This window comes from Nicotiana tabacum, chromosome 8 (genome assembly GCF_000715075.1).
Source record: "Nicotiana tabacum cultivar K326 chromosome 8, ASM71507v2, whole genome shotgun sequence".
NCBI classification, from domain to species: domain Eukaryota; kingdom Viridiplantae; phylum Streptophyta; class Magnoliopsida; order Solanales; family Solanaceae; genus Nicotiana; species Nicotiana tabacum.
The window spans coordinates 187,606,078-187,617,739 of record NC_134087.1 but is presented as its reverse complement, the minus strand read 5'-3'; positions in this window follow the sequence as shown (position 1 = coordinate 187,617,739).

The window sequence follows — 11,662 nt, the reverse complement described above, 5'->3', positions numbered from 1 at the left end:
TTTTTGAGAAAAATGGAACTTAGAAATACTTTTAAAAAGCTTGACCAAAATATATTACTACAACATTTTTATATCTGTAAGAAAATGTCACTATAAATAAATAAGAAATCTTCAAATCAAAGTATTTTAAATATAAAAAGATATCTTTTTTTTGTACAAAATTAAAGAGAAAAATCTCATAAAGAAATTGGGACATAGGAAGACAGATGTTCGAAGATCCATAAATTTCTTTCTCATTATCAATCCAACCAATGAGATTTCTTCACGTCCAGTGACTCAACAAAAGTAGCAAAGGGTAGTGTGAACACACGCCGGTGTGAGATTGTACCGCGAAATGACTTGAAAAATTTCCATTTGTAAAGTGGCGGGTTTTAAGGTGCAAGAAAAAGTGGCGGGTTATTAGAAAGATTGGCCCTATATAGAGCGCAGTAATTTAAAGTGTTATGCGTGAACATGCTAACACCAGTAACCGCGCTATATTTTAATGGTTAAAATACCGTTAAAGTCCAAAAATGATCACTCTTTTTTTTTACACATATTTATGTCATACTTGTCCAAAATACCACAATTGGGTTCCTGACTCCTTATTTTAGTGTCCTTCGTGTTATAAGTATTTGTATTTTCATATTCCTAAACTTTTGTTAGTACTTATCGTTGCTTTTGCTTATATTTTATTGGAGAATTTAGTATTAGTTTTGTATTTTTGCTTCAGTTGTCAGATTGGTTTGCTTGTTAGTGTCCCTCCCTTTTTTCCTTCTTGAGTCGAGGATATACCTGTATTGGGAAAAACTGAATTTACATTATAGGTGATGTGGCATGACACGTGGACTGGTCAAACGGTCAAAACATAATAAATAGCCAAGAGGCACGGGTGACAACAGATAAGGGAAAAAGAAAGCAACATTGGTGCGGACCGTTACTAAAATAGGTACGAGTCTCGTACCTATCCAAGTCATCTAAAGACCGAAGATCGGAAGAAGTTGAAGATACGAATCTGATGACGTAAAAGAGTTTAAATACAGCATTAAATATCAAATACGTTAGAATATTTGATTTAAAAAGAAATGATTGTGTAACGTTTCTTTTAATGTTATTTATTGCTTATAATTGCCTCATTAAGACAAAGGCATTACATCTTCTCCTAGGATTAGCTATAAAAGGAGAAGAACTCACCATCTGTAAGGACAAGGAATACTATTGGAATCTTACTGAAATACAATTTTTTTTTATTGCTTTACCATCATTCACAAAAATATTTTATTTTTGTCTCCTGATTATCAGTAACCCGAATTTCTTTTTAGCTTTGATCAAAGGCTCAGATTTTTTGGTTAAACAAATTGGTTCCGTTACCGGGAATCTGATAATCTTTTCTTTTAAGCTATATCTTGTCCATTGTCGTCACCATGTCAAACAACAACACCGACAATAACAGTAATAACACATTGGGAAACCATGAAAATCAAATCCATCAAAATCAAGGTGACGTAGTTCCCTCTCCTCCAGATTCACCACGTCAATCTCGTGAAGGCATTCCTGTTACTGAATCCCGTGCTGATCAACAAGAACAATCTGAACACTTTGAAGGAGTTACAACTGAAGCTTTATAAAAGCTAATTGATGCACAGGTCGGCAAAGCTCTTCAGGCTCTAGTTAGTCGATTGCCTGCTGCACCACCCACACCAACTCCTAATAATAATACATTGGAGAATCCCCGTTCTGGTCTTGATAATTCTGGAAACGGAGCAACCCCCAGTGAACCACAGGAAGGGGGACCAGGTAATTCAAATAATTCATATTTGCAAAATTTAGTACTAACCTTGCAGAAACAGATTAAGGAACAAAATGAGCGTATTGAGCAAATCCCTGGAGTTCCGCCTGTAATAAAAGGAGTAGACATGGACAAATACTCACAACAACCATGGAAGCCAAGTGCTGCTCCCCTTCCAATTCCGAAAAAGTTTAAAATGCCTGACATCCCGAAATATGATGGTACTACAGACCCACGTGACCACGTGACTGCATTTACAACAGGCGTGAAAGGCAACGACTTGACCAAACAAGAAATTGAATCAGTACTGGTCAAGAAATTTGGAGAAACACTCACCAAGGGTGCATTAACCTGGTATTCTCTTTTATCTGAAAATTCTATTAATTCTTTTGCTGAGCTTGCAGATTCTTTTATTAAAGCACATTCGGGAGCACAAAAGGTTTAGAAAAGAATGGAAGATATTTTCAAAATCAAACAAGGGGATTCAGAGTTGCTTAGATATTTTGTTGATAGATTCCAGCGTGAAAGAATGACTCTACCCCGTGTGCCTGACAACTGGGCTGCAATAGCCTTTGCAAGTAATTTAAATGACAAAAGTTCTGAAGCCACGAGACGACTCAAAGAAAGCCTTCGAGAATTTCCTGCAACCACGTGGAATGATGTTTACAATAGGTATAGTACGAAGCTGCGAATTGAAGAAGATACCGTACCTAAGTTTCATCATGAAGAAAGGGGTGGTCCCCGAAGATCAGAAACCGAAAAAAGATCAGGTAAAAACAGGTACGATCCATATATGGGACCTGCAGGAAAAGACCCACGGTCGAAACAAGATAGCCAGCAATATGATCAAAAATCGAGGAACAGGGACTCTGGTTCTTCTTCAAAATTCAGGAATGATCGGAACTGTTACACCCCAAGTTTTCATATGTGAGAGTACATCGTAAGTCATTGATGTAAGCTCGAAAATGAGATTCTATTTGGAAGCAAATAAAGTAAGTTAATAATGTTACCTTGGAGGTTACAAATATTTAAGATCATGAATAACGATTACCAAGAGGGTTGGAAATCTTAGAAGCTAAACCAATTGAAGAAAATAAGTTTCGTCGAAAGTCGACAAGTTTCGAATGTTATAACATGTACTTTGGGGTGAGACTAGGGTTATTAACATGATAAGGAGGTTATTCTATGAGTTATTTTAGTCGTATGATATTCATTTTCTACATTTTGAAGGCAAGCAAGTTGTGGAACAAGAGTTGGCAAAGGTCATCACAAGTTACATTCATAAATTTGCTGAAATTTAGGTCAAATGTATCTGAGAATTTCTCCAAATATACTTGGAATAATGGGGTGTTCTACCTACCAAATTGAAGGTCTACGAGTCTAGTTTCTAACTCATTAAACCGTTTGTCAATACGACATCGGAGTAGAGAGATATTCGCATTTTCGCGAGACCGCGCAAGCAGCTCCCAATGGGACCCACTTAGGCGGTGGTTGACCTACTTCAATTTATAAACGATTTGGACGCCTATTTTTGCTCATTTTTCAACTAAAGTTCATCTCCAAACTTCTCCTAACCCTCCTAAACATATATCACAAGGGTTTGAAGTGATTCCAAAGTGATTACACCATATTTCAACATCAAAACTTAGTTCTAGTGAAGAACAACACCTCTTTGAGGTTGTGTTGTCATTGAGGATTGTTGTGGGCTGTATTTGGATGAAATTCCAAGTTGTTGCTGCTGTATAAGGTGAGTATAACAACCTACTAATTGTGCTTAAGCTTGCTTGTATGTTGGTTAAGTTGTTAGGATGATAAACTATAAGATAATACTTGGACTAGCTTAAGTCACTTCTATGGTGTTGTATTGCTATTAAGGGTTGTTGTAAAATGAATATAACTTGGATTTTGACTTGAAGTTACTGTAGGAGGTATGTATATTGTGTTCTTGCTTGTGTCTAAGGTTATTTTGATATTGATTAAGTTAAATGGATGGGCTAGACCTGAACTAGTGAATAAAGTTGCTAGTTGGGGATAGTTGAAGTTGTGGATTATTTTCGTTGTTATAAATATATGGTATAAGGCTGGAATCATTGATTAATGACTTCATTATCAAGTTAATGATACTTTTATGTTGAAGTAAGAAGTCTATAAGGATTGATAAGGGGTATACGGATTCCAATCGGAGTTTGCCGCTCGTCGTAATGTAGTTGTGACTTGTTGTGGTTATATGGTGTCTTGATATTGATAATTATGTATTGATGGATTGCTCTGGTCATTGTTGTTGGTATATGGTATTGGAGGAGGCCCTTGTTACAATGGAGATGCTGCCCAAATTTACGTAAACGAGCTACTAGCTTAAGTTATAGACTTAGCCTTTGCTCAGCACTGATTTTGAATCTCCTTATACTATGATAGATTGAGTTGACTTGTTTGAAGAGTTGCTTGGAAGGGATTAAGGACTCAACGGGTTTAAGGTATGTTAAGGCACTTTCTTCTTTCTTTTGGCATGGTCTAAAATGAAATGAACATAAACGATACGCTATTTCATAATGACTCTACTCCTAGCAACTAAGGTTGTCCATGTTGTTCTTTCCTTATAAAATTATTCTAAACAAGTGTGTATGATCCTTAAATCCTACTAAGGTTCATATTGATGGTAGGGATGTCCATAATGTTCTTAAGTCACTCCAAAAGGTTTAGAAGATGATTCCATGAGTCTAGCATGCATTATATATAGTATCTATTTTACTCTACCGAGCCGCGCTATAGTCGGCCGGGTACGGCACCTATTGTGCAACCACTGATCAGTTGGGTTTACCGAGCTCCACGTGGCCGGGTACGATTCTACCGAACCTTATGATGGTCGGGTACGCTTTTACCGAGTCCTCTTTGAGGCCGGGTACGATATGATGATGATGCCCACATAGGCGAATGTTTTAAAAAGTTTATGTATATATATGTATTATGCATTTCATATCAGTAACCCCCAGAGGCACTCTGATGTTACAGGTTGTATCTCCTTTATCTCTCTCTTTACATTACTGTTCTTGTTTATGCTTTCCTGCCTAACATACTCGGTACTTTATTCGTACTGACGTCCCTTTTGCCTGGGGACGCTGCATTTCATGCCCGCAGGTCCCGATTGATAGGTTGACAGTCCTCCTAGTAGGCTATCAGCTCAGCGAAGGTGTTGGTGCACTCCACTTGCTCTGGAGTTGCCTATTTGGTCAGTATGCTTTGGATATGTATTGATTGATATGGCGGGGTCCTGTCCCGACCTTTATGATTTTATGTACTCTTAGAGGCTTGTAGACATATGTCAGGTGTATGGATAATTGTATGGCCTTGTCGGCCTATGTTTCGAGTTTACTAATGGTCATGTCGGCCTTATAGGCCCGTATGTCACATATATTAGTTTGTATATCATGTTGGGTCTTCATATGTTGACTATTCCCTTATGTTTTATTCTTGTTATCTCAGGACGAGTTTTCTAGCTCATTTACTCATGATAACATGATAAGAAAGATATGTTACGTTGGTACTCGGTTGAGTAAGGCACCGGGTGCCCGTCGCGGCCCTTCGGTTTGGGTCGTGACAGGAACAGACAAGAATCACGAGATGATGACAGAAGTTTAAAGGCACAATTCGGCGGATATAATTTTAATATCTCTACCTCCGAGCTCGTGGCTGTTTTAAGAAGCATGGGAGATAAGGTACGGTGGCCAAAAGAGATGCGGTCAAATCCAAATAGACGCAATCCAGATCATTGGTGCGAATTCCACAATAATCACGGGCACAAAACTTCAGAATGTAGATTCTTGCAGAGTGAAGTGGATCATCTATTGAAGCAAGGGTACCTCACTGAGTTATTTAGCGAGAAAGGAAAACAAGCTTATATGAAAACTAGGCAAGAGCCACCACAACCTCCTTCACCCAAGAGGACAGTGAATGTGATAAGTGGGGGAGAAGATATTTACGGCATAACCTACACAGCCTCCAACAAGGTCTCTAAGGTAACAATTACACACGGGAAACGGGTGCGGCAGGTCTTATAAAATGAAAGTATTTCGTTCGATGACGCAAATACCGAAGGAGTGACAACTCCACATAATGACGCACTGGTAATATCTTTACTTGTACATGATACTAATGTAAAACAAGTTTTGATTGATCCAGGGAGTTCCGTAAATATTATACTACTAAGGGTATTACGTGAAATGCAAGCTGAAGACAAAATGATACCCAAGGCGCACACCTTGTTAGGCTTCGACAATTCAAGTGTGGTAACAAAAGGAGAGGTAATTCTAACAACTTTTGCTACGGGTGTTGTTAAAGAAACTAAATTTCAGGTAGTTGATATGGAAATAGCCTACGATATGATCATGGGGAGACCATGGATACACGATATGGATGTTGTCCCATCAACTCTACATCAAGTTATTAAATTCCCATCACCATGGGGAATTTGCCAAATTCGTGGGGATCAGCAGATGGATAGAAGTATCAACGCTGTAACAAGTTCGAGCACCGTAAATAAAGAAAAATAGCAATTACAGGAAACAGTTGAAGGTAAAAAAGATCAAACTTCAGCTGAACAAGAAAAGACAGATTTGGACTCAAGGCCTGACACAATTCAGGAACCTGAAGAAAATGAAAGCATCAAAACTACAATTGAAGAGCTCGAGGCAGTGATATTATTTGAGCAATGGCCTGAACGGAAGGTTTATGTCGGAGCCAATTTAAGCTTAGACATGCGAGGTATGATAATCGAATTTTTAAAAGCTAACTTAGACTGCTTTGCTTGGTCCCACGCTGATATGACAGGGATACCACCGGATGTGATGACTCACAAACTCAATGAGTACCCTTCTTTCACATCAATAAAGCAAAAGAAAAGAAAGCAAGGTGCTTTCAAGAACCAGGTGATTCAGGATGAGGTCCAAAAATTATTAAAAATCGGATCGATCCGTGAGGTAAAGTATCCTAATTGGCTAGCTAACACGGTGGTCGTACCCAAGAAAAATGATAAGTGGCGCGTTTGTGTGGATTATACCGATCTAAACAAAGCTTGTCTAAAAGATTCTTTTCCTTTACCGCATAGAGACCAACTAATTGATGCAACCGCAGGTCATGAACTTTTAAGTTTTTTAGATGCATACTCGGGATATAATCAAATTAAAATGGATCCTGGTGATGAAGAAAAAACTTCTTTCATCACAGACAGGGGAACTTACTGTTATAAAGTAATGCCCTTTGGTCTCAAAAATGTTGGGGCAACCTATCAAAGGTTGGTCACCAAAATGTTCCAAGAACATTTAGGGAAAACAATGGAGGTATATATAGACGATATGCTCGTCAAAACCCAGCAGTCTCATGATCATATTTCTCATCTATCTGTTACATTTGAAATTTTGCGAAAATTTAATATGAAACTCAACCCAGAAAAATGTGCTTTTGGAGTTGCATCAGGTAAGTTTTTGGGTTTTCTTGTTTCTAACCGTGGTATTGAAGTCAATCCTTCTCAGATCAAAGCAATAGAAGAAATCCCTGATATCCTTACTAATAAAAGGAAGTACAAAGATTAACAGGAAGAATTGCAGCTTTGGGGAGATTTATTTCCAAATCCTCAGAAAAGTGTTTTAAGTTTTTCTTTGCACTCAAAAAGCAAGATCATTTTGAATGGAATGAAGATTGTCAACAAGCCCTTAGAAATTTGAAAGCTTATTTGTCAAAACCACCGTTATTGGCAAAACCAAAGGTGGGGGAAAAATTTCTCATCTATCTGGCCGTATCTGAAGTCACGGTGAGTGCTGTTTTAGTCCGCGAGTACCAAGGTAAACAATCTCCTATTTATTATGTAAGTAAGTCCTTATTGGATGCTGAGACACGATACCCACAGCTAGAAAAATTAGCATTAGCTTTGATCATGGCATCTAGAAAATTAAGACCTTATTTTCAATGTCATCCCATTAATGTAATTACTGCTTTTCCGCTTCGAAATATTTTGCATAAACACGAACTTTCAGGAAGATTAGCAAAATGGGATATAGAACTAAGTGAATACGAAGTTGTTTATCAACCCAGGACCGCTATAAAATCTCAAGTACTAGCTGATTTCGTGGCTGATTTTAGCCAGGGGATGCATTTAGAAGCAGAAAAAGAATTACTAGTTTTTAATGGTGCAAACCCGGGGACTTGGGTTTTATTCACTGATGGTTCATCTAATGTAAAAGGGGCAGGCCTAGGGATAGTCCTCGTACCACCTGCGGGTGAGACTATTAGACAGGCTATAAAATGTCATTCTATAACTAACAATGAAGCAGAGTATGAGGCTGTAATTGCAGGTTTAGAATTGGCACGAGAACTCGGTATAACATAGATTATAATCAAGAGTGATTCTCAACTCGTGGTCAATCAAATGCTGGGGACTTATACAGCCAGGGAGATGCGAATGCAAGAATACCTCGCAAAGGTACGGGAGTTAATAAAGCAATTCCAAACTTGGAAAGTAGTGCAGATCCCAAGAGATGAGAATGTAGAGGCAGATGCTTTAGCTAATCTCGCATCTGCAGCAGACGTAGAAAACGATACAAGTGCTTCAGTCATACATTTATTTCATTCCGTTCTCAAATCTGATAAAAACGAGGTAAATTTTAATCATTTAACATGGGATTGGAGAAACGAAATTGTTGCCTTTTTACAGCACGGTACCGTGCCTAATGACAAAGGAAAGGCTCACGCGCTTCGCAAAAAAGCTGCTCGATATTGTTTATATCAAGGAAATCTTTATCGAAAGATGTTCGGTGGACCACTAGCAAGGTGTCTCGGACCCTCTCAAACAGAATATGTGATGAGAGAAGTGCACGAAGGACATTGTGGGAATCACGCAGGGGACGGTCACTGGTAAGAACATTAATTCGCACAGGATATTATTGGCCTAAGATGGAAGAAGAAGCAACCAGTTTCGTGTCCAAATATGATAAATGTCAAAGGTACGACAACAATATGCACAGACCAGCTGAGTTACTACATCCTATTATAGCCCCGTGGCCCTTTATGAAATGGGGAATGGATATCGTAGGTCCACTTCCACAAGCAAAAGGTCAGGTAAAGTTTCTACTTGTACTTACAGATTATTTCACTAAATGGGTAGAAGAAGGGGCATTTAAACAGGTACGAGAGAAGGAAGTTAAAGACTTCATATGGCGAAATATAATATGCCACTTTGGAACACCAAAGGAGATCGTGTGTGACAATGGACAACAATTCATTGGAGCTCAAATCACAGAATTTCTTCGAAGTTGGCAGATCAAAAGGATAACGTCTACGCCATACCATCCAGTAGGTAATGGACAAGCGGAATCTACTAACAAAGTCATTATCAACAACTTGAAGAAGAGGTTACAGGATTCAAAAGGTAATTGGCCTGAGGTGTTACCTGGAGTATTATGGGCTTATCGTACAACGACCAAAACAGGCACTGGAGAAACACCATTTTCAATGGTTTATGGTGCGGAAGCCTTAATTCCAGTTGAAATAGGTGAGCCAAGCACACGGTACGATCATGCAACGGAGGAATCTAATGATGAAGAGATTTGGGTCAACCTTGATTTACTTGAAGGAAGAAGAGAAGCTGTATTGATAAGAATGGCAGTACAAAAGCAAGTAATTGAACTATATTACAATAGGAAAGCACGCCTCAGATTTTTCAAAATTGGGGACTTCGTGCTTAAAAAGGTGTTCCAATCTGCAAAGGCTGCTAACTCAAGAAAGCTAAGTCCAACATGGGAAGGATCGTACAAAGTCCGTGACATTGCGGGAAAAGGAGCATACCAGTTGGAGACAATGGACGGCAAAGTTTTACCCTCACATTGGAATGCCGTTCATTTAAAAAGATATTACTTTTGAGAAAGTACCTACGGTCAGGTATCACCATGTTAAAATTTCTCTCTTGAATTATTAATGTTTTACTAACGATTTTAGATGCTAGGCAAAATACCCTAACTCGTGCCAAATGATGAGTCACAACCTGCAAGGCAAAATGGAGTATTCTTAAATTCCCAGCCCAGGGTTACAATTAATCTGATGGAAATACACACGAGTTAGGCGGTCTTCATCTATAATCGCACCTCCGAGTCCCGTATATTTTTCTGTTTCAGGAAAAGGGCAAAAGTAAAAGAAATAAACAAGTGCTCGAGGCTTCATACTTCACCGCTCAAACACTTGGGGGACTACATATTGTAAACAGATATGTGTAGAAGTGCAGATACGAATATCGAACAAAAGTCGGCCACAAAGAGACAAGTGTTGAGAAAAAGTTACGAAGTCTTCAGCATTCATGAGAACAACAGAGTCATCTCTCAAACTCATAAACAAAGTCACCTCTCAAACCCTTCTTAATATATAAAGATAGGGTCATGACTATGTACTGAAACAGATTATGAAGAAAAACCTTGTTTATTCTATGTTATGTACAAATCTGTTACAAAAAAAAATAGTTACGAGAAAGTTGTAGATGTATTGTAATACATGTAATAGTCAAACACTTGTTAAAGTTCATGAATAGAAACTTGCCAAAGTTGTTTCATACAAAACGTGTGTATTCCTATTTCTTTCATCGTATTATAACACCATTATGAAGTTGAGACGTCTTTTTCATTAAGTGTCGATAAAATAAAAGGGCCCTCTTTTATAAGCCTCATGTTGATAATCCATGAGAAGAATCATAAAGCATTTTAAAAGGATAAAAATGCTAAGCTATTCTATAAGTTCTAGATAAATGGGCAAGAATAAAATATACGGAAGTACCAATAAAAACTTCTTAATATAAAAGACTAAGTACAAACTTAGTCAGCAAAATATTTGTTTTTTACAAATGCCCCATTATGATAACTGGAGACTTCGTCAAAAGATCCCTTAAAGTTGCCAAGGGATAACACCACCAATTAATAAAAATATTTCATTTTTAGCTAGTCACTGAAGAGGTTGGAACATCAGAAGTTGCAATTTCATTTTCAAGAGCAATTTTAATTGGGCTTGTAATGTTGAAATCACCGAGGGGAGCAAGAATCACAGGAGCTTCAGCTTCCATGGAATGTGTCATAGAAGTTTCACCCTCGGGAGCCGGAATTGCAACCTCAATTGCTGCAGTAGCCACTTCTTCATTTAAAAGCTCTTCCGTTCCAGGAGCTTCAAGTGCAGGAGAAGGAGTATCAACAGGTTGTTGACTTTTCTCGATAGTGTCTAAGACTTTGGCTAATTCAGATTGCAAATCGAAGCTTTCCTGAGCAGCTTCCATCAAAGCATCACGGCGAGATTTCAGGAAAGCCCAACTCACCTCTATGTTGAAGTTCTCCTCCAGAAGTCCATACTCCCTTTCCCACATAGCAAGATCATTCTTCAATATTTGATGTTCAGCTAAATGGGAATCAAGGGAAGCTTCAAGGGAGGCATGAGAACTCTTCAAAGCTCGAATCTCGTCAGAGGAGGTCTGTAAGTCAGCTTGAGCTTGAGTCAAGCTTTGCACTAATTCTCCTGCATATTCTTCTTTCTTGGCTAAAAGTGCCTTAAGCTCCCTGACTTCTTCACTAGCCTTTGATAGTTGTTTTGACAATGAGCACTCCAAAAGCTCTTTATCTCTTTTAAATTGGCTTGAAGAAGCCTTGGCAGTAGCTAGTTCAGAAGTCAAACCACGTTTTTGCTGCTCTAGGAGATTTCTACTTTCTTACAACTCCTCTATGGTCCCATGAGCATTCTCAAACTGTTCTTTCCAATTAGCTGCTTCAAGCTGGGCTCCACTGGCTATTTCCTCGGCCTCATGGATGGATTTTTCAGACTCACGGGTTTTTCTTTCCAAAAGAGAAATTCTTCCCATCAATTCGGTACCAATGAGGT